The sequence below is a fragment of the Sipha flava genome, unplaced genomic scaffold, assembly GCF_003268045.1.
Source record: "Sipha flava isolate LNK unplaced genomic scaffold, YSA_version1 165_pilon_pilon, whole genome shotgun sequence".
In the NCBI taxonomy this organism is placed as follows: Eukaryota; Metazoa; Arthropoda; class Insecta; order Hemiptera; family Aphididae; genus Sipha; species Sipha flava.
This window is the reverse complement of record NW_020271833.1, coordinates 564,280-588,074: the sequence shown is the minus strand read 5'-3', so window position 1 is coordinate 588,074 and position 23,795 is coordinate 564,280. Positions and strand designations below refer to the sequence as shown.

Sequence of the window (23,795 nt, the reverse complement as noted above, 5' to 3'; positions counted from 1 at the left end):
TAACTGAAACTATACATTATGTTCAAAAAACTATAATTTATTATTAAATAATAATAAATATTTATGTAAATGAGAAATTGTATAATGTTTCATAACATGCGGACTTATTGAATATTAAGCCTTAATAGTTGTGTCTTATATAGCGATTTGATAGAATAAAATATTTTTTGATTTCTTTTTGGATATTACAGTTCGTTTTTTTATTAAACTACCTGTTGAGTCTACGTATATTGTTGAAATGTTATTATGCTGTACATATTTTCTATATACCTTCATTTCAAGAGCACTCCAATAATGAACATAAAATTTGTCATAATATGAAAATATTATAAAAAATTATTCTACTATTAACATTTCTGTAATTATTCTAGCTATTTCATATTTTAGTATACAATTTATGTTTGAACCGTAAACGAATAAATGATCTCGCAGCTCACTACAGTTCATAAAATACCGTGGTTTCATTTAGTTGTATCTACAGTTTATGTTATAAAAAACATATTAAAAATCATAATAATTAAATTATATATAAAAGGTCCATAAAACTAATCAAGTATGAAATAATTTTTTTTCTAATACTAAAAGAATATAATTTTTTTAAATTACATGATACAGATTTTACAAACTCAAATCGGTTTTTTCCCCTTCGTATTTTTTAATTTTATTAAGAATAAAACGTTGTTGATCTAAAGTTAATTTTCTTGCTTTTATTCCTAATTGGGAGACTGTCGTTTCTACGACCCTCCAAATTTGATTTTTCAATATCTTCTGTAGTATTGTGAAAAAACGACTGAACTTCGTGTATAAATGAACTAACGATCTGCCCTATTAGAATTTCAAAATTCCAATTTAGAGGGGCTATAGAAATGGATTATATTTTAGACACATAAATAAAATATTGAAAAAATAATTAAATTATGATTTTGATTTAAAATACATGCAGTAAATATATTACATTTTAATCAAGATTGCATATGACGAAAACTAATTATTTTACAATAAGAATAGGAGAATTTATGAAAAAATTGATGGATTCATTATATTAAAGAATAAAATAATATTTTTTTTAGCTAATTAATGAGTCAATTATATTATAACTATACAGTTATTGAATTGCAAGTCAGAGATGTGCTAATATATAAGCTAAGTAAAATCAATTATATATTAAATAAAGTATATTTTAGTTATAAGATTTTTACAATGAGTGCCTGGTTGATATTAGAGTTTGTCAATAAACGTAAAAACAAAAACAAAAATTGAGAATTTATAATCCTTTTCTCATTGTGCAATATAGCACAAGGATTAGTTGGAACATACATACAAACTCACACGACTGTGACTTTCACATTAATTTTTTAGTCAAATAATATTTAAATTTTACTAATAAATAATATGAAAAAATTCTGATTCATTATAATAAATAGTAAATTATTTTAACATCGTAAACAAGGAACAAATTTCACAAAAAGTCAATAAATACCGAATACTGTCTAATGTCAATTTGATAGTAATATTGTATGATATAAACAGTATAAATAAGTACAGATGTAATTTTAGTTTTTAATAGAAGATTAAACATTATAAAATTGTTAATGATAGTGTAATCTAACCATCTAACTTAAAAATATATTCTACTAGTATTCATCAAAAATAAATGGTTTGTCAAACATTAAATATTTTAATACGATATTAGCCATTTAAATAGTTCTTATCCAATGAAAAACAACAAATTATGAAAAAAGACATGTTTTTTATTCAAGCATTGAGTAAACATATTTAGATTTATAAAAATCGGTGTTGGAAAATGAGAACATTTCCGATTTTCAAGACTAAAAAAAGTTCTAAGACGATATTTCAAACCCTTTTTTCGCATTGTACACGTCTTAGAACGTAGACGTAACGACTTTGTAAGATTTGAATACTCCGGGGATATGCCCATTGTCTCTCCATCCTTAATGTACACACAAGCACATAAGGTAGCATGAAAATAATTCTTGAGGTGGTGTTAAAAAAATCAATACGATATGTATTTATCACTAATATAAATCGTGAAAATGTCAGCATATTTTTTTTCAAAATAAAATTCCTTCAGATCGAAACAATTTAATTGTACACACCTGGACTAATATGAAACTCGTTAAATGGTGCAATTTCAATGCATATTTTATAAAGTAAAATTCGTAAAACTCTACGAAAACTACGGTTATTTATATTAGGGGTTCGTCTAGTTTTAGACGACCAAAATATATGTAATCTAATTTTTCGCTTGCCGGCCATAAGTATAATAATAAATATAAAACTTTCAGGAGATTATACCTTTGGTTACGGCCTAGCAAACATACAAACATATGCACGCGCACACAGACACTCACACTCATACATTGACACACACACACACACACACACACACACACACACACACACACACACACACACACACACACACAAGTAAGTATACAGACATACATACATGCACACAATCGCATTAACGGTTGTTATAGGCGCTCTCAGGGCTTCCGTAGCAATGGTAAAGGAATACAATAATTATTAATTGTTATTGACATATTAATTAATATATGTATGGCTGCGATTGTAATGGACCGGGTGTGTGCACGATGTTGGAGCTGTTTAGGGATTTTTCTTGATTCATCGTTTATAATTTGGTCTATTTTATGTGTAGGTACATAAAATAGCGAGATTTTCAGTAATACCCTTTGAAAATTGAAAACCAAGAAAAAACTCGTACGATTCGAATAAAATGTCCCTTTACCACGGATGGAAAAAAAAATGACTCGGGGGAAACATATTTAGAACGGGGGAGCAAGTAAAATAAGAGTGGATTTGGGAAAAATTAAATTTTAATATTATACATTCGGAGTGAAAAAAAAATGTATTTATATTCGTAGCGTAAAAATCGAAATCTGTCGATAGTACGATAAAAGTTTCCAATCAGACGGTTCTATGGAATTCGATAACGATCAACGGTTTCGTCGGTAATGCACTAAATAAGTTTAATGTCAAGATACTTTCATGAAAAAATAAACTGTACGGACGAATGTTGTTTAGCAGTTTAGTTTAGAAGTAGGACGACTAAAAATGGGTTTCAGACGGCCGCGCGATTCTTTCCGGACGCGGCTCGTGAATAATTACTGTACGTGATTTCGACGGCGACGACGCCGACCGTGTGTGCCGTCGACTGCTTACGTCCGAGGGCGAACCGCGGCGGTGGCGGCGGCACGCAAGCGCGTACACCGGCGGCCGCCCGTAGCCCTCGTAACCACCCCGCCCCGTCCAACCGATACCGGACGGCAGTCGAAATCCGCGTGGCGGCCACCGAACGTCGTCGTCGTCAGTAGTTCGGGTGTTAGCGTCGTCACGCCGCGTCGGTTTTGCGGGGCCAGAAGCACACGCGGTCTCCGGGGCGCGCGCGAAAAGATTTTCGCTACACAAACCGTTTTTTTCTCTCTATTTTTTTTTTTTTTTTTTTTTTTCGCTTTTCGTTTTTTTCTTTTCCCCTTTTTTTTTTCTCTTTTTTTTTTTTTTTTTTTTTCGTTCCGATTTCGTTTTTCCTCTTCTTCCGGATTGCTTTCGATTGTTTATTTTATTTTTCTTCTGCCGCTTCGTCGCTGTTGCTCGGCACCTTGTATCGTCCGCCACGCACCGTTAGTTTATCGTCGTACCTCTCTCCGAATTCCGTTCGTTCTATCTGTTTTTCTCTCACTCACTCTCCCTATTCTCATATCTCTATCTTTCTCTCTCTACCTCTTTCTCACTATTTTGCCGACGGACACACGTGTATTCGGGGCCCGCTACCCTACTGTGCCGCGCGCAAGAAAAACTATAACCTTAAAACCGATTGTGTCCTTCTTCTCCGGCTGACATCTTTCCGCGTAGCCGGAGTGCAACAGTGGTGCGATGTCATAATAAATAACAATGACAAGGTAAGCACGACAACGAGTGCGTATTGCTCTCACGATTAATCGAAAAAGAAATACCTATATTTACAATGATAATAATAACAATATTCAATAATAACCATAAAATATAAATATGAATGTACATATATTTATACATAGGAGTAAACTTGAACAGATTTACAGAATGCATTGTTTAGTTATTATGAGCGGCACTGTGCTTGGAATTGTTCTAGAATTCATCTACTTAGCCGTGTTCTTGTACAACGTGTTTTGGCTCACTTACGGGCATCCGTTGACCTCTAATGGTTAGAGGGTTAAAAGAAAAAAAATATACATGAAAATTACACATAGGTGGATACACATAGATAAATCAAACGAAGTGTGAAATCTCTTATGGCTCAACAGGTATAACAGATTTTCTCTTTTACCGAAACAGTCCAAACAATTCCCCTTTCTCTTGTTTCAAATTCTCCTCTTACCGCGCGATTTCCAGTTCCATAGAATTAAATTCGCTCCTAGCTCTCCGTAAATGCGTATCGATACCGTATTGCTGGTTAAACAAGATAAATATATATATATCCAATAGTAGTCTACTGTTTAACAATAATTAAGGACGGTCCTTTTGTCCTGTTCAGAACCCTTTAACCGTAGAGAGATATCGGTGACGGCCGTGTTATTGTCTCGATTCATGTTAACACTGTCCATAAATATTATTCGTAAATATTTATTTTCGTTTTTGCGCGAGAGAAATGGTTCCTATAACATTTCGGCACATCAGCATATAATTTTATGTATCGTAAATATGAGAATCTTGTCAAACTATCCGGGGGTGTGCTTTGTATATCGTACGAATGACTTCCGCACAGGAAAAACTTATATTTATAGTACTGCAGAATAGCAATACGCTCATGTTTGTACGGATAAGTGTATTCAAATGTGAGGAAATCGTTCGTGTGGCACTAAAAATAAAAACATTATGCTCCGAGTATTATTAAGGGGACATTATTATAGTTACGTTATACTTAGTTATAAAATATATACGGAACACATCATCATTCAAATGTTGTAAAACGAAAAAACTTGAATAACACATATATATATATATTTATAAATGTACTGTATATATATACATATATCAATAAATTATTTGGAATAATATTTTCGACTGCTTCATCAAATAATCTTTCATACTACTTCAAATATTTTTCATCTATACCACATAAGTTTTCTTTAATCTCCTTGTAATGATGACAATATTGACCAAAGAGTGTTTCTAAATAAAATTATTGGATAAGTACGAATTTTACCGTTAGTAAAATATCGTCTGTTATGAGTTGTTGGAAAAAAATGTTGAAAACTGAACTACAACCGTTAAGACGAATATTAGTATTATACTGTGCGCTATGGCATTTTTAATATATTAACGAAACATAATTTTAACACGCAAAAAACACAATAATATATTATAAATGATTCACAACTCAATTACAGTAATCCGTCAAAAATCATTTAATGCGTGTTCAAGATATTATGTAAGTGTCAAGCGTGTGTGAAAAAAAAAATTGACATAACATTATTGTATACGTGTTTTTATATTTATATAAAATCCCGTTACCGAGACATTTTAATTAAATAATAATGAAATTTAACACCCATGCAGATCAGTGAGCTAGATACAATAAAAGACACATTACGTACATACTCGCTTGATATTATTACTATTTAAGAATGACATTAAATTTATTTTCTCTACGTCATAAGATTAATTAAATATTAACAAAATAAATATTCATATTACACGTTATTATTGCATACTATTACTTATTTTCGTAACGGTTAAATGTAAACACGATTCAATACAGTTGGATTTAAGCGTAGATTACGATCATGCAATACATATACAATAATAATAAACCAATTAATTATTTTTATATGTTTAGAATATTTTTATTTGCTTCCTGGTTTTAGTAAAAACAATGAATAATACCAAGGCAAAAAAAAATTAAAATTAATACAAAGTTCCTAAAATGTTCTTAATCGTAAATCGCTTTTTTTCAACTTTAATTAATCAGATATTATACTCGATAATTCATAAACGATTGTGATGGGAGTCACTAAGAATGAAAGCAACGAATAGTAATTCGATTCAATCTAAAATAAACTTTAATAGCTTTTGCCTTGCAATAAAATAATCAGTTTATAATTCTAGTTTTGATTGTAAAATTTATATTCAATAATATAATATACTGCATAATTGGGTATATAATGTATATGTTTCTTCTACGAAATATTTATAAAGTATTTGATAATTTTTAATAAAATGACCACCGTTGGATCAATTTTTTGGTTAAACTGACGAACAGTGTCGGGAATTATCTAGATAGATTCTTCGTTATCTTTTATTTTATATAGATAAATAACGCTAAGTTATCTAATTACTTATCTGGATAATTATCTGTATTCTTGCCAAGATCAGAGTTATTTTCATTCTTGTACGGAGACGAATCTAATAAATCAGAGATCATTAGAATCAGTCCAGCCGTTCTTGAATTATAAATTCTTTAAATAACCTGACTTTCTTTTATACATATAGATTTTATATTCATGATCATAATTCGTGTATTATTAATAAGTAATTATTATTTCTTGGTATGACATTTTGTTTGTGTTTTCATGTCAGGAAAATATTTTTGGTATTTTTAAACTAAATTTTTTATTTTTCCATGGAAGTTCCAAATATAGTAGGTATTTGATTTTAGTATACACATGTAACTTATACGCTGAATAGTCATTACTTCACTCTTGGAACCCATAAAGTCGTAACTACTTATAGAGTAATGAAAATAATTAAATTAATATTATACGGAAAACAATATTGTTAACTTAAAATAATTTTTTATGTATTCTGTATTCATCCTGATACGTATAGAGCAATTTTTTTTTTTTTTTTGTGTAACATTTTAGTGATTAACTATCATTAAATATTGTACATTATATATAAATACTGCTTAATGGTACACAGCATTACTAAAATAAACATTAAACACTTATGTACCTATTGATAATAATAATTATAATTGAGTTTTCGTAGATATTAGAATATGAAATTTGACCAAAAAAATAACATTTTTTGAAAATATCTTTTTTTTTATCTAGATATTTTAATTTTTTTTTATCTATTATCTTTATCTAAATATGTTTTGCATTATCTATTCCTAACACTGCTGATGAAGCATGTATTGGTTTAGATAAGATTAAAAATAATTACAAATTATACCTTTCGTAAAAAGAAGGATAAAAATTTTGATTTTTTCTTTGCTATATATTTTAACTTGTAATCCGTTTATCTTTATGTAGTTGAATAAATCTACGTAAAAACTGAACTCAAAAACGTCATTTGGTATAATATACTATTATATACTATAGTATTACAATATATAAACATTGAAAATCTTGATTAACGCTAGTCATCTGTGGGAATCTTCAACAATTATATTAATTACGTACTAAAAAATACACAATTTATAATTTTATACAATGTGTGTACACATTCAATCACTTAACCTAAAATTGAGCTAACAAAAATAATTTCCTTTAAAATTATTCGTCAACTATTCGATTCTATATTATACGATTGTAAAAAAATTAAAATTTGGAATAAGCATAATAATGAAGCATAATGAATAATGCATAATTGTGAATGCTACTCAAAACTCGGATACTAAGCGATTATTAGAAACATGTTTTTACATTTGATTATAACAATAAATATAAAAATACTATATATACTTTCTTAATATTAAATGTAATGTATGAGTATGCAAAATTGAAATATATACAAAATATAACAATTTATATTATTGCGAATAAGTTTGTATTACTGTGTTTACCATACAAATGCATGAACATTTACATTATATAAGTTACACGCACATTATAATTATTAATAATAATACTATTTAATTATATATATAACTTATAACTTATTATATCTCAAGTAGCTGATTTCTTAATTTTTTGTAAATCTTGCACTATGTTGTATTTTATTTTTATTTTTATAATGATGAGTATCATTAATCGTATCACATGTACTTTTAAGCTTTTCTATGCATACATATGTATAAAGTAATATTTATTGTTTCATATAATTTTATATACTTTTTCTGCTTTGTCTTGGAGTTTTGTACAATATAATTCCAAAATATGAACGATACAACATAGTATTATTATTGTACACCATCGTGTATCCTTATAAATGTATTTTATCCGTTTTGCTGTAAATATTACCTATATTTTTTTGATCTTTATTTACATACACAGAGCTTGTACATTTGTACACGCAGATACGGATAAAATTGTAAATTATTTTTTACATATCTTATCAATATTTTTTATGATTATTACTATTATTTTTATACTTATTTTATATTAAATAATACTATTATAATTTGTTATATTAAAGATGTATATTTTTTTTTTTTTAATTAAAATAGAGGGGAGTATTAAATAATATCTATTATTGTGTTTTATACGAATATAATGAATCGCTTTTAGCTTTCTGTTCATTTAAATTATAATAACATTATTCTCCTAATATACTTTGAATGAGGTATTTAAATTCTGTAATAGAAAAACATAATACTATCACATTCTTCTTTTTTTTTTTTTTTTCTATAAATTCGTGAAAAACGTCACTTTTCTAATAGCCTTAAATATAATTAAATATCAACCACAATTTGTAATTAACATAACTTTCATAAAACATCATAAAAATGACAGACTTAAACCATTGCTAATTTTTACGTTGTTAATTCGACATCATAGTATAGAATACAAATTATCAACTTGAATTTATAATATATTCTACGTTCGTAAATACAATGTAAAATATTGTAGAATTAGAAATTATAAATAATATTTATTGGAATGTTTAAGCCATAGAAATAAATTCATTGATCGTTTGTTATTCTTGACTTCACAAAACAAAAACTAGTTAGATTTCTTATAAACACTCGACCTAGACTCTTCCATCATGGGGTTATATTTTATTTGATGATATATATATTTAATTTAATTTTTACATAAATATGTGAATCCAAATTGTCTTTAAAACTTTATATTACTGTACATAATTATTAATATGTTGTTTTATAGTAAAAAAAAAAAAGAATACTGAAAAATAATTGACAATTTGTGTGACGAACAACATTTGAATTCAAGAATGTTTAACTATTGTTCCCATTTAGTTTACTAAGTATTTGGGTTAGTTTTGATAATTTAAAAGACTTTAAAAGGAATGAAAATAATTTTTTTATTATTATGAAATCAAATATTACAAGAAGAATAAAACATGTCAATGGCCTCAGAATTTTAATATGACGATATAAAAGGTTTCCACGTGAATTCGTCAGTTTTATTTTACGAGTGACGTCATTGGTGCGCCACAATTATGTCACTGTAGTCACCAATCGTCTCAGTTCCCACTCCACGCCACGGTGCGATGCAAATACGAGTATAAAACAGGGCTTAAAATACATCTGATTTCAGAGGACACACTTTTCAATTTATTTGTTACCATTGACAGATTTCCATACCAAAAGAACCTGCAAAGTGTGTAGCGCCAAAAATCCTACACACATTTGTAATTCAGGGTACACAAAGTATTTTAAGGCCATGGTATAACACTATTATTATCTTTTCAAATTTCACACGGTAAATACTAACGTACACACATATTTCAGCATTTGCTTTATAGAATATTACATAAGTAAGACGTACCCACTACGTTATACTGGTTTGTATTTTAAACCATTTTTACAGAATACTATTTGATAAATTAACAAAAAACATAAAACATTGTTCAAATCTCAATATAATAGTATTTTGTATAATTGTATGTAGTATGTACAGTTTTTTTTTTTTTTTTTTTTTATAAATATTCTTTCAAATTGATTAGTATTTAGGTAGTTCAGTGGTGGTTGTCGGGTGACGCACCTGTAACGTCACGCGTTTTCGTATGATCGCTGTTTGACACGGAAGGAGATATCAGATATTTTTTTTGAAATATGAATATTTTAGTTTTCATTTCAATTATTACATAAAAACACAAAAATTAATTTTATTTTATTTTTTCATGGTCCTTTAAACTAACTGTAAATTGATTTAGTTAGAAATTTCATCAGGAGGCAAACAATCGTCAAAACATTTTTAATGCTATTTTATTTTTAAGTGCATTTTTAAATTTTTACGCATATCAAAATTTTATCTTATATTATGATCATTATTATTTATGAAATAAGTACAAAAAAAAAAATAAAAATAATAATGATACATTCAAAATAATCATGTAAAATTGTATTTTAAAAAATAATTAAATAAAATATAATTTTTTGATAAAGAAAATTGTGTCATTGGTAGAAAATGATTATTTGAACACATAGAATATAATTAAAAAAATATATATACTAAAAATTAAGACTGAAAAGTTATAAGCTGTTTAAATATTCGGTCATATATGGGTCAATTTAAAATGTTAAAAATAAATATATTGGTTGACTATAAACAGGAAAGGGACAATTGCTTCCTCATTCCCCTTCCTTCTAATAGCTACGCCCTTGGATTTTAGATTCTATTATTACATTTGAAGTCATTTTTATTTTTATGTTTTTTATAAGAAGTTATTATATTTTATATTTTTAAATTAATTTTAGTAATATACTTTCAGTTTTGGTTTACTCGATGTTTTCTAATCAAAAGTTATAATAAGTTATTAAATAACTCCAAGAATCAAATATAAAAAAAACCAACATAAAATTGCTCTTGTAATTGAGTATTATTGGCATTCATTGCAGGTTAGAATAGATTCTAATATGAAAAACTATTAGTCTGTATGGATATATTTTTATTATTTTAACTTTTACATTCGGTGAACAATTTATTTTTCTAATATTGATTTCAGATTTTTAGAATTATTCTTTAATTTTCTATTAATAACTTATTCACTAAAGAGAAATATGTATTTATGTAGAGAATATATCTATCATAATTCTTTTTATCAGATATATTTTCAAGTTTTTCCTTTTTTGCCCTAAAATACTATATAGCATACAAAAATGTTTTAGAAGTATTCTTAATATATCACGTGTTAATATATCATGAAAATATGTCTGAGAAAAAATTGATCTTGTTTTGAAAACATATTTTTAATTTATAAATTATCTAAGTAAATTATAATAATAATAATATAAATTTAAAATAATTATTAATATCATACCTATTTAATATTGATGAAACAAAAATTAGTTATATAATATATCCTAGTTAATGCATATTAACAATAGTTCTAATTATAAAAATGCAAAACATGTGTACTTACAAAATATTAATAATTAAGGTACTACTTAAAATCGTTCCAAATGTATAAAAATATTCAAAGGTTTTATCATATACTCCTAAAATAGTATTCCATTAAATGATTGATTTAGTCCTACAAATAATTTTAAGATTGCATTTGTTAAATTTAAGCACGTACTTGGTTTCATGATACTTATGATATTTTATACAAATGAATAAATTACATTTACAGCGCATAATGGTATATTAGTTTAGTTTTATAATAAAACTTCAGCCAGATAAATATCAAAGAGATGACAAGTATAAGCTTAGATTTTCAATTTAATTTCTGTTGTTATGATAATGATATCAATATTATTGAAAAATACTGGTTAAATATGTTATATTTTAAAGTTTAATAATTTTGCAATATTAAAAATAAGCTTTATATATTAAGTTCAAAGATTCTCAAAAATTATGGTAATAAAGTTAGTTAGTATTTCTAAAATATTTAAAAGGCTCAAAATCAAATAAAATAACGAATACCTCTCTAAAGAACTAATTTATAATTCATGAATTAAAAATATTTATTGACCATTTAAATCCTGAAATAAATTAAAATTATCTCCTAATAACTCTATATTACTAACCTACTATGATGGTTTCTAAAGAAATTTTAGATAATCCAAGAAGTATTTAATGAAAGGCTGGATAAAAAATATTGTGTTACATCCACAAGATAGAATCTTGATAAAATAAAATAATGTAAAACTACACGATTTTGTATTGAATAAAAAAGCTAAATTAATTGAAAACATGTACGGTACTATTTGGTTGGATGAGATACAAAGATGGGTATATAATATTTCTACATTAGTCTTTTAAACTTAAAAATAATGTACTGTTACTTTAGAAAAAACAATTTTAAGTGTAATAGGTTTGATAGCTCAGTTTATATTCCTAAATACCGTAATAGTAGAGGCACTTTTTAGTTAGGTAAGTTGAAATATTAATATTCTAACCTATTCATTATAATTTTAGAAAAATATAAGTTCCTATAAACAGCATTTAATTAACAAAATGTCATTAAAATTGTTCGAAAATGGTGAAATGTCCTAAAAAACTAGTCTAAGTTTGAAGTTCATTGTTCGTATTTAAAGTAACTCATGAACTCATAACTTGCGTAATTACTAATAATTTGGTTACTACAATATTATTCTCATTAGTACTTTAGAAATAGGTACCTATATATACCTATATTATAAACATAATTATTATTCTTTTTATTCAACTCTTCAAGTTTTATTAATTTATAAAAAATGATAAAAAATAATAATTATTATTATTATAATTGTAATTTATAAAAAGGCCAGTAATAGTACATAAATATATTGAAAAAACTAATGTTAATTAAATTAAGTATAAATGAAAAACTAACATTTATAATAAGCTAAAATTTTATCTTTTATGAATAGTTTTTTTTTTTTTTTTAACACTCTTATAAATCAAATTTCATTAGTACTCTGAATTTGGAAAATAAACAGTTAGACATTAATTGAAAATGTTTAATATGAATATCAAACTCATATGAAAGTTTTTAAATATCTATGCAGTTAAAATTAATATTGAAATTATTCTGTACAAATTTTCTAAATTGAATAAAGTTTCTATTTGTATTGTTTAGTACTTTAGTATACTTGAACGTATAGTTATTATTTTAAAAATGCAATTATTAATGAATATGATATCAATGTAATAGATCTAACATAAAAAATACTTTGATTTATTCTAAATTTAAAAAAAAAACTAATCATTCGATTGACGTTAATGAGTACTAAAAAATACATTAATAAGACAAATAGAAATTTAAATTCTTAATTATTTTTCCTATGCTTTTTTGATGGTTCATAAATCTGTAAAAATATTAACATCTATTTTTGCACATTTTACCTATACATCCATAGACTAAAAAATTATGAGAGTGTAAAATATTTTATTTTATAAAAATATTACCGATTTATTGTGATTATTTAAAAAGGTTTTCATAATTAATGGATATGACGTCAAAATCACAGTGAGATGAATCTGACACACATTGTCAAAAAATATATTTTAGCACCATTTAATACCCTTATGGAAACATGGAATCAAAAATTAACAATATCTGATAATATTGAAACAATATATTTTGGCGTAAGTTTTTAAAGATAACTGGTAGAGATATGGTATTTTGTATTTGAAATCTCGAAATAAATTTTATTTGTTTTGTTTATATTTTAAATATTAATATATTTAACTTATGCTTATCAGTTCGTTGTACATTTTAAATATATTTGAAGAATGAAGTTATCAATGTTACAATAATATCAATAGGTTAAATATATAATTTGTTTGATACGCAACTATGACGATAGAACTGTATCAAAATAAAAAATTCAACAAAATACCAACATCATTCAATATTATGGATATTTATTAACTGTTATATTTGCTTTTTTTATATCAATCTATAATCTTCAGTTATAATTTTCAAATATACATTTCATTCACTGTTTATATTATTTAATACTAAATAGATTTGCTGAACTATTGTGAGTTTTGTATACCACTGGGATGTGGATGTTTTCAGTAGTTTAGCCATTGTAATATGTCAAAAGAAATGATCAGATACAATTAGAATCCCTTATTCAATATAATCGTCTAATCATTTATAATTAATCGATTAATGATATTACAATAGTATAATCTATATAAGTACATATATACTCGTATATTCTGACTGATTAATTCATAATCATCTAGTCAGAACCGATAAAGTCTTAATAATATAAAATTTGGGTAATTAGTTATTGTGATGTATAGATCCATTAAAAAAAATTTTCCGAAATTCAACTCCTAAAAGGTGAAAATATTTGACATTTTAGTTCCACACGAGCCAAGTCAAATAGTTAATTTATTTATATATATATATATATATATATATTCAATCAAAATCAATATCTTTTGTATTTAATACAAATATATAATATATATTTATAATAATTTAATATCCTATCTAATGATGTTTAGGTTTTAGATAATATAATGTGATATAAAAACCGTTAACAACTATGTCTCAGCTAAGACTTTTCTGTGCGTGTGTGCTTCAAATTCCATACACATAGGTATTATCAATTCAATCCATAGTGATAATAATTGTATTAAGCGTTCTTCTAACATTCCGTTTGCTTGGCCATTTACTTATGTCAAGATATATTTTTAATTATTATTTTTTATTAATATAAACACTCGGAATCAATACAAATATTTTTTAATTCAAATATACAAGTAAATTGTAGTAAATTATAAATTGTAAATTGTATTACTTCCGAGTACTATGAGTCCACTATCAACACTTTTATGGAAAAAACTAAATTTCAGACGGTTTAATACAGCTTTACGTTTCTCTTTGGTCATCAATGACTCATCATCATCATCATCATATGAAGTATTAATAACATTATCATTATAATAATCGTCATCAATCGTTGTTTTAGAATATCAAATACAGAATTTATTTGGTAACAAATTACTAATATTTAATCTCCCACTTTAGTAAATCAATGTATTTCAATAATTTTTTAAGTCAACATTTTCTTGTACATCGATTCTGATATATTAATAATTTCAATACAGTAGTATAGACTGTCTTCCAGTTGGTTTATGGTAGCCAGCAATAATAATTATTTAAAATGTTATTAATTTTTATCTATATATAAATATATATATACTTCATTTATAATTTATTATTAAATCCAACTAAAATATAATCATTGAGTAGATGGATCGTGTAAGTCGAAAACTGAGTTGATAGATATAAAAATCTAATTTAATGAATAATATTAATCATTATATTTAAACATTTTATATTTTTATTTATACGTAATACATTTATATAATTAATAGATACTCGTATAAGGCCTAAAATCACGTGTATAATAACGTGTAGATTATTATATAGGTACTAAGTTTATATATAAAAAATAAACAAACTTATTGAAATAAAAAAAAAATTCTAAACAACATCTAACCATTGAACCAGTGAAAATGAAAATCTAAATCAACCTTAACCACGAAAGTAGAGGATATATATACAACCCCTCATTTTATAATCGTTCAAGACTACATTAATGCAAACGATGCAATTATTATTTTCTAAATTACTTTATTATCTTTTATAAATATGAATATGGTATTGATTAATGATTATAAACTTTTAGCGGTCCAAGATCATAATGTTTTACATTAAGGTAGATAATAAATTAAAAAATACCAAATTAATGAGCAGTAGACTGAAGCGAAATAAAAATCGAAAATATATATAACTATTAAGTACACTTTGATTGATATTCGAAGAGATGTTTTATAATTATAAATTACTTATTATCAATTGTTGATGCATAAAATTGGAAAATAGCTTTTCGTTCATAGCTATATATATTTCTGAATATTTACAAGAATGTTTGAACTACAATAATCCTATTAATCTTTATTTTTTCATGGTTAAACAAATTTAACACATACATTTGTAGCTAAGATATCTGTATTTTGCTTAATTAATAAAACTGAAACACAAAAAAATATTTGTTTTTAAATAGAACTGGACACGACGTCGAACATAACAACCGTAAACTTGTAATACTTAATTTGCACTTTGAAATCCGATACTACATATCTAATCGCTAATACATATCGATCAAAATATTCTTATGTTTTACATTAATTACAAGTTGTAATATTTATTTAACTTATGTTTAATCTAAAGAATACACATGTAAGTATTTGTTTCGTAATCTAGGGCATTTGATGTTGTAATCAAATACTTCTAAAAATATACCTGTAGGTTTATAGAGTTATTTGTATTTTTCTATTTATATAATTCACAATTTAATCAATAGTAATTCATAGTATTGTGTATTTTGACATATTATTTAAATGCGATCTATTTAAAATAATTAAAATATATTACTTACACTATAGTTTTTGTCAATATGATTTATCAAATATTTTTTTTTTGCAAATCTATACGTATAATAAATTAATTCACGTATTAATTTAACAAAGATTGATTAAACTGTTGATGTCATAAATAAATATGGTTATTTCGTACCAAAACTATTATTGGTCATAGGATCATAATAAATATGCCTAAGATTTTATTGTTGCTACATTTGTATTTTTAATATTAAATTATATCAATATTTAGACACACCAAAAGATTTCTATACCCATAGCACGTATCTACACATATAATATAGCGTTCAATCTTCATGAACTCTAACACTTACCTATTGGTATAAAGTAGGGTAACCCATACGTGAATAACACTCGACATGCATGTACTTTATATAATATGTCAACTTAATCAACCGGCCACGGAAAACTAAATTCATGATGAGGTCAAGTGCAGGGTTTCATTTTAATATTTAGGATTATGTTATTAAATCCCAGTTTCATCATTTGACCGAATATAAGTTTTAATAGTTATTTAATGGGCCAAGAAATAAAATTAAGTGCTATAACATTCTATATTAGTCTCAGTTTCTTTGTAAAAATAATAAAAACTTGATATATCAGAAAAAAATTGTGGTTGTTAATTTTTTTTTTAGTTGGGTAAAAAAATTAAGTTAAAGGTATAATAAAGTTGCAAACACTTTATACAAATCATCAATCATTTTTTTTTAGAAAAATATTCGTGAAAAAAAACTGAAACAAATCAAAGAAATAACAAGAATTAGATTAATATGAACAATAGAAATTCACGGATTTAAATCAAAAAATGTTTAAAATGTTGGTTTTTCATTTCCATCTAGGTTTAGGCATTACACTTATAAACATAATGTTAATAATTTTAAAAGTTTTTATACAGGTACTTCTAGTCCATCGTTTAGAAGTAGAGGTTATCCGGATTTGAATAAAACTAGTTAAAGATAATAAAATTAATTTTTCATGAACTAGTTGTAAGTTGAGGTGTTAAAAATAATTTGAAACGTGGTAAATTATTGAAAATTTAAATACTGATAAATATTGAAGAATAAAAGTATAAAAATAATTAGTATAATTGTTGAGCTATTCAATGACCAACTAAGGAATATACGTTTAAGTAAAAACTTTAGAATTACCTTGAATTTTATCTCTTACCTGTTTTATTTTTTTCACTGAAAATAAGTATTAAAAATGAACCATAATTACTGTTTGTAATACGTCAGTGAAATTTAAAAAGACAATGGACAGGATACAGAAACTGAATGTTTAACGATCCTATATTTCGCTTATTTTGTTGAAATCCAGTGAAGTGAAAACCATATTCAATTTGAAAAGAGTAAAAACCAACTCTAAACAGAGTTCAATATTTTTACTTAAGAGTTGAGATTTTTTTTTTTTTAAGAGTTTTACTCTTTGTTCCCAGATAAATGTTCACGGTTCTACTTGTTTAAAAAAAAACAATTAATGTTTCTAGTCACTTTTAATTTGTTTTTAAAAAAAGAAAACTCATTCATACAAAATATTTAATACATTTTTAAATTTCATATATGTCTAAGTTTCTATTAAATTAGTTTGTAACATTAAAAAGTCTATTTTTTTTTTTAGATAAAAATTAATAGTATAGAAAAATACAGTTCTTTTATTTTTATTCAAGAGCTTTAACTAAGAACTATGTAGTTATAATTTAATAGTTTTATAATAGCTTTATTTTAGTTATATAATATTTAAGTATGATATTATATCTCAAAAAATATTGAATTATATAGATACAATAGCTTAATTAATTATTTTTGACAATCATACAAAATTAAACAAAGTATGTTATAATACCGAACATAACAAACTGAAAATAATAGCAATTTAAAATAATAATAATGCGGAATGATATAATTTTAAGATAATAATATGTTATCGCGATCAAAGTAAAAATGTAATAAGTAATAATTAGTCGAGAGAAATTTATTCAAAGCAGGGCTTTTCACCCGAATTAACCCGAACCCATAACACCCCTAAAAATCCTTAAAAAATCAAACACCCAAAACCCGAATGATTTTTTTTTTTTAACACCCATAACCAAAACCCGAATAAAATATTGGTTTTAATCCGAAACACGAATAATTTTTTATTTAACAATCTTTATGTGACATATAATTTTGTATGTATATTTTGTGGTTATTTCAATTTTGTCATTAGTTGTTTAATAGTAAAATTATTATTCACAGGTATAATTTCATAAATAATATACAAAGTTGTTAATTAATCTAAATTTATCTAAATAAAGACAAAAGCAATATATCATATTGACAGGTGTGCATGAATGGTATGGTATGTCGAATGTTCAAGTGTCAACAACTGGGATACTATTTTTAAAATCATCCCAAACGGATACGTCGTATTATTATAATTTTATAGGTTATAGGTTTTCTACGAATCACCGAGTCGTTATTTATTGCAATACTGTATGTCTGAAATAGAATTGATGTCTTGCATATGATTACCTAAATTGTTGTTCACGCGTTATTCGTATTTGTTCAGTTAGAACGTGTAGTACATATGTCTATGGAGTGAATTGTCAATTTTTGTTGGTATAGTAATTTCATCGTAACATTTATAATTACAAATTGTTATTATTTTTGTATTACCCTATGATCTAGCTAGTGCGTTTTTAATGTGTTCACGCACCACAAACTATGAACGGAAATTTGGTGAAATTTGTGGGGGGGGGGGGGGCTGAGCATTATTTACTTATTACACCTTTTTTTTTTTTCGTTAGTAACGAGAGCTGGAGGAGGAACTATGGTGCTAGTACTTCTCCTCTGGCCCCCATCGTTTATTGAAAATAAATAATAATCAATTACAAAATCATGTAACTACAACGGGCCAATCTCCCGTTCGATAGCTATTACAATAGGTAGTTACAATAATAATCCCGGGTTTTGCCTTCGACTACATTAGTAAATATTTAACTACACGTTGTTTGGTGTATCCGGGGGTCTTTCTGCGGCCTAACGACGTCCTTCTTCATCCTACTTTGCAGTAAGGATGTTTTCCACCATTCTATAAAAGAGTTTGAAAACTTCCTCCGCTTCTTCGAGAATCACGTGCTTCTTGGTTGGATCCAGCGGCAGAGTCTCGAACGCTGTACCACAAATAATGCCGGATACGTCGATGGTGCTCGGACGATGACCTAGCCGGGAGATTAGCGCTCTTCGGAATCCTACCCAGTAGGAGCACTGGAATAATGTGTGGTGTGGTAGGACCGTATCACCCCCATGGCGGCAGTTCTCTGGGGACAGATCAGGATCGCCCTGGTTCTGGCGACGTCTTTAACGGCAGAGGATCCAGACGGGAGTAGCATACAATAGCTGACTTTCCACAACAGACACTAGCAGCTTCTTTTTCCATTGAACCGGCCCGTCTATGTTAGGCATAATTCTTGATAGAGCAGTGGCTGAGCGGTCCGCCTTCGTTGCGACGGTGTCACGTGGGCAGCAAAAGTCAGACGCTTATCCAGAATGACCCCGAGGTACCTGATCTTATTTCATAATGGGATCAGGTGGCCGTTGATCATCAGCCATGGTAGGATGAACGCTCATCTCCAGGACAGGATCACCGCTTCATTTTTTTAATGAGCCAACTTCAGGCCCCTGGCTCCACATCCAGTCGTCGATGACCATCAGTGTGGGATTGATTGCGTTTTCGAGTTGCTGCCCGGTCACGGCCAATCCCACGACTGCAAGATCGTCCGCGAAGTCGACGAGCTGTACCCCGGGCGGTGTGTCCATCATCAGGAGGGAATCATAGGTGACATTCCACATGGCTGGGCCAAGAACGTAACCCTGTGGCAGACGCAGGTCACCGGCCTCTCCAACATCTCGACAGTCAGCAGCGTTCTATCAGTCAGCCAAGACCGGAGCATCTCCACCAGGTACTCCGGAGTGTTGATGCGCTTCAAGGCTGCATCAATAACAGGCCACCTAAAGGAATTTAAGGCATTTCTGATGTCTTAAGTTACCAATACACAGAGGGGCTCTTCTTTCTGGGAGCGGTGGCTGCCTGTGCAGTTATGCTGAGTACCTTGCCAATTGCAGACTCCGTGCTGACTCCCTTCCTGAAACCGAACTGGTTCGGGGCTCTTCTACATCCCCCGTGCTCATCCAGATGATCATCGAGCTTTTGAAGAAGAAGCTTCTGAAGCAACTTTCCTGGGGTGTCCAGCATGCAGATTGGCCTATAACTCGACGAGGCGTCCGGAGGTTTGTCTGGGCCCTTACGGAGCAGTACCAACCGTGCCCTCTTCCAACATGGTGGAAATATCAGCGCACCGAGACAGTCATTGAAAACGTTGAGGACTGCTCCGGGCTGGGCGGATGCGGTGGTCCTGAGAATTTTGGTGGGAATCCCCGAAGGTCCGGTTAGGTTTACTCCAATTCGTGACGGGGGCTGCAGAGAACAGAAAGTTGGAGATGATGGCCTCCCTGCCCCTGGAGTCCGTGGCTTGATCGCGGTAGCCTAGTTTCTTCATTGCCAGTTTATACGGTCTACCCCAGGGGTCGGTATCGATCTGAGCGCAGAGGTCAGTCCAGGATTTGCTCTTTGCTTCCCGAATGACTGTGTGAAGCTTTCATTTTGCGGCGATGTAGGAGTACCTCGCCTCCTGGACGCCAGGCTGGCTGACGTGTCTGAGGCAGGCTTGGTTGCGTCTGCAGAGGGCCAGGGATTGCCGCCGAAACTCGGCGATCTCCTCCGACCACCAGAACACTTGTCGCTTGTCCTGGGACCCGTTTTTTTCCTGGGCAAGGATGCCTCGCATGTGTCGAATAGGAAAGCGTCAAACGATTTCGCCGAGGATAGGGCTTTTTCAGTCCATGCAGCTCCGGCTGTGACTCCTAGGCGCGTGGTGCTGAGATGACTATGCAGTGCGTCAACGTCGAACTTCTTCACTGATCAGACGGGATTGGCATTGGTGGGGAGTTCAACTCGATACTGGGCCTGGGCCGTCGTCATATTTTTCCCAGTACGTTGACTGACGACTTGGGACCAGCCTTATGTGTCAGTTTTCATCGCAACATCTTTTTCTACTTTCTGCGGGAACTGGACTCTTGGCACCTTAGGTTTACGTGTTCTTCTACGAGCAGATGTCATCTTTCACTCTATGACCACATCGCTATCCCCATAGCCTGGGGTCAGAATCATATCGCATCAGTAGTGGAGACATTCTTACTGTTGGTATGTTCTGTGTGAGGTGGCCAGAAATCTGGTAGGTTCAGCACATTACCTCTCTTTAAGAGAAGGGAATCTACCGTTTAGTGCTCCTCATCGGTCAGAACTAGCAGACTATGTAAGTAGCCCTTCATGGAAACGTCCGCTGTTTTTTCAAAAATTTTCTTTGTATCGGAGGCAGCCACTTTGCGTATCGACCTCGTTTTGTTCAATTTTTCCCTGAGGTTCGCGTACCAGTCGCTTGCGTTGTTAACCTGAGAGGTCTCTGCGGTCTTCATCTTTTTTTTTTCAAGCTTGAACGGGGCGTCGGAGCTTCGACTGAAGGCGTCCGCTCCAGTCAGTACCACGACCCGGTTAGTGAAATCAATTTCACCGTCTGAGCTGGCGTATGACATTGTGCTACCAAGGGCCCGAGCCCGGGTCGCTGGTGCACTGGTTTGTCCTCGCTTGCCTGTTGGTCCGTCTTGTCTTGTTCACGGTCCCGGCTGAACTGCTGTCTTGGTGGTCGCGCACGGGGTCTTATAGCCAATGGGTAGGATCCGCGCACGCGGAGTGCCTCGCATTTGGTCGCCAAGCATAGTTTGGTGCGCTTGCGCGCACAGGAACGGACGTAGTTGGTCGATGGGCGCGGTTGCGCCTGCGCGCATAGGGCGCTGCTGTTTGGCGCTGGGCGTGATTTATGGCGGGCCTGGACGCACGGATTTAACAATGTCTTGAATTGTGACTGCCTCTGGAGAGCTACCGACCGCTAGGTACGTCCGCTTAGAAGCGCTGCCACGACTCGATACTTATTACACCAATAAATACCACTGTGCACAATTATTTATTTCAAAAAAGCAATTTACAAAGTTTGACAATTCGACATTTTTAATCAACAATTAAAATAAAAAAACAACCTTATCTTAAATATTTTTGGAGTAGGTAATTTAAACAAAAATTATTAATTAATTAAATTGAACAACTTATATACGGGTACTATTACATATTATTAATATTACATTAATTGAGATCGTTCCGAGTCATGACAAGAAGTTAAATCAAAATCTTACGAATTTGATTTAATTTATATCACAGAATATTTTTTTTTAATTCAGCTATTAAAAATGCATTTTACTATTATAATAATTATTGTATTTTTAGTCAATTAACAATTTTTAGGGCTAGGGGGGGCTAAGACCTGGACTTTATATTTCTGGTGGGAGGCTTAGTCCCCTCATGTCCCCCCGATTTCCTCTTATACCACAAACACAAACGCAGAATACAAAATAGTTTGTTTTTTATCGCATGCGATATGCCCGCTCTAACTAGGAGTAGGATATAGTGTTAGTATTTTTAATTTTAATAAATATTATAATTCATAAGCTTCATACAAATATTAAATAACCCCTTCTTCCCCAAAACTAAATCGTAGTTATACCATCAATTGAAATTAACATAAGGATAGTTTAATTTAAAAAAAACTGTTGCACAGTTGTTTAAGAAATTGATATTTTATTACATTAGCAGGTAATAAAAAATATAAATATTTCATTATTGGAGGGGGTCTTCAGATTCTCAACCACCCACCACAAATGAAAAATAATATTTTTCCTTGACTGCTTAACACCGGTATTAACCAATATTAACCCAAATAATAACGGTTATTAATACCCAAATGTTTGTTTAAATGTTATATTGCGGTGTTTGAACACCCGAATATATTCAACACCCGAAACCCGAAACCCGAAAAATTATTCGGGTGCAAAGCCTTGATTCAAAGTGAATCTAAGAGATTAATGATGTTTTTATTTTTAGATGGCGAAAAAAGTATTGGAATCAATAATTATTAAACTACTTATTAATTTGCTTTTTAAAGAGAAGGTATTAAAGTTAAAGACGGGAGCAGTTTTTTTAAAAATATTGTTAGTAAGAGTGGTAATGGGTTAATGATAGCTTTAAAATAATCGAGGAATTTGGAAATCGAGTTTTTGAGCATATCGGGTATTGTGTTGGCAACATGGAGTTAGCAGTGATATTGGTAAATAATTGTTATTGTCTTTGGTTTGAATTGGGAGTAAAATAACTTGTAGGCAGTGTGGTGAAATTCGAAGAAGAATGATGTAAGTATATTTGTTATAATCTGTGTACAACCGAATATTCTTTATTTGAAGGTGAGTGTAATCCTGTATTTAGGGAACACTTAGTTGGTTCCAACGGTGATTTGGTGTATTCCTAAGCAAATTTTCATATTTGACACATTGAAATAACTGGTGTCAAAAATTACTTGTATGAAAGTAAACTTAACCATCTTGGAATTAT

General features: G+C 29.4%; 1 protein-coding gene across 4 annotated transcripts in view; it reads left to right on the top strand.

Moving 5' to 3' along the window:
* The first annotated feature begins 3,541 nt into the window (after nucleotides 1–3,541).
* Nucleotides 3,542–23,795, top strand: part of LOC112679619 (small conductance calcium-activated potassium channel protein) — a 367,436-nt gene continuing 347,182 nt past the window's right edge. For all 4 annotated transcript variants that reach the window (XM_025549502.1, XM_025549500.1, XM_025549501.1 and 1 more), the window contains exon 1: nucleotides 3,542–3,941. The gene's annotated coding sequence lies outside the window, so the exon portion shown is untranslated. The remainder of the gene's footprint in view (nucleotides 3,942–23,795) is intronic.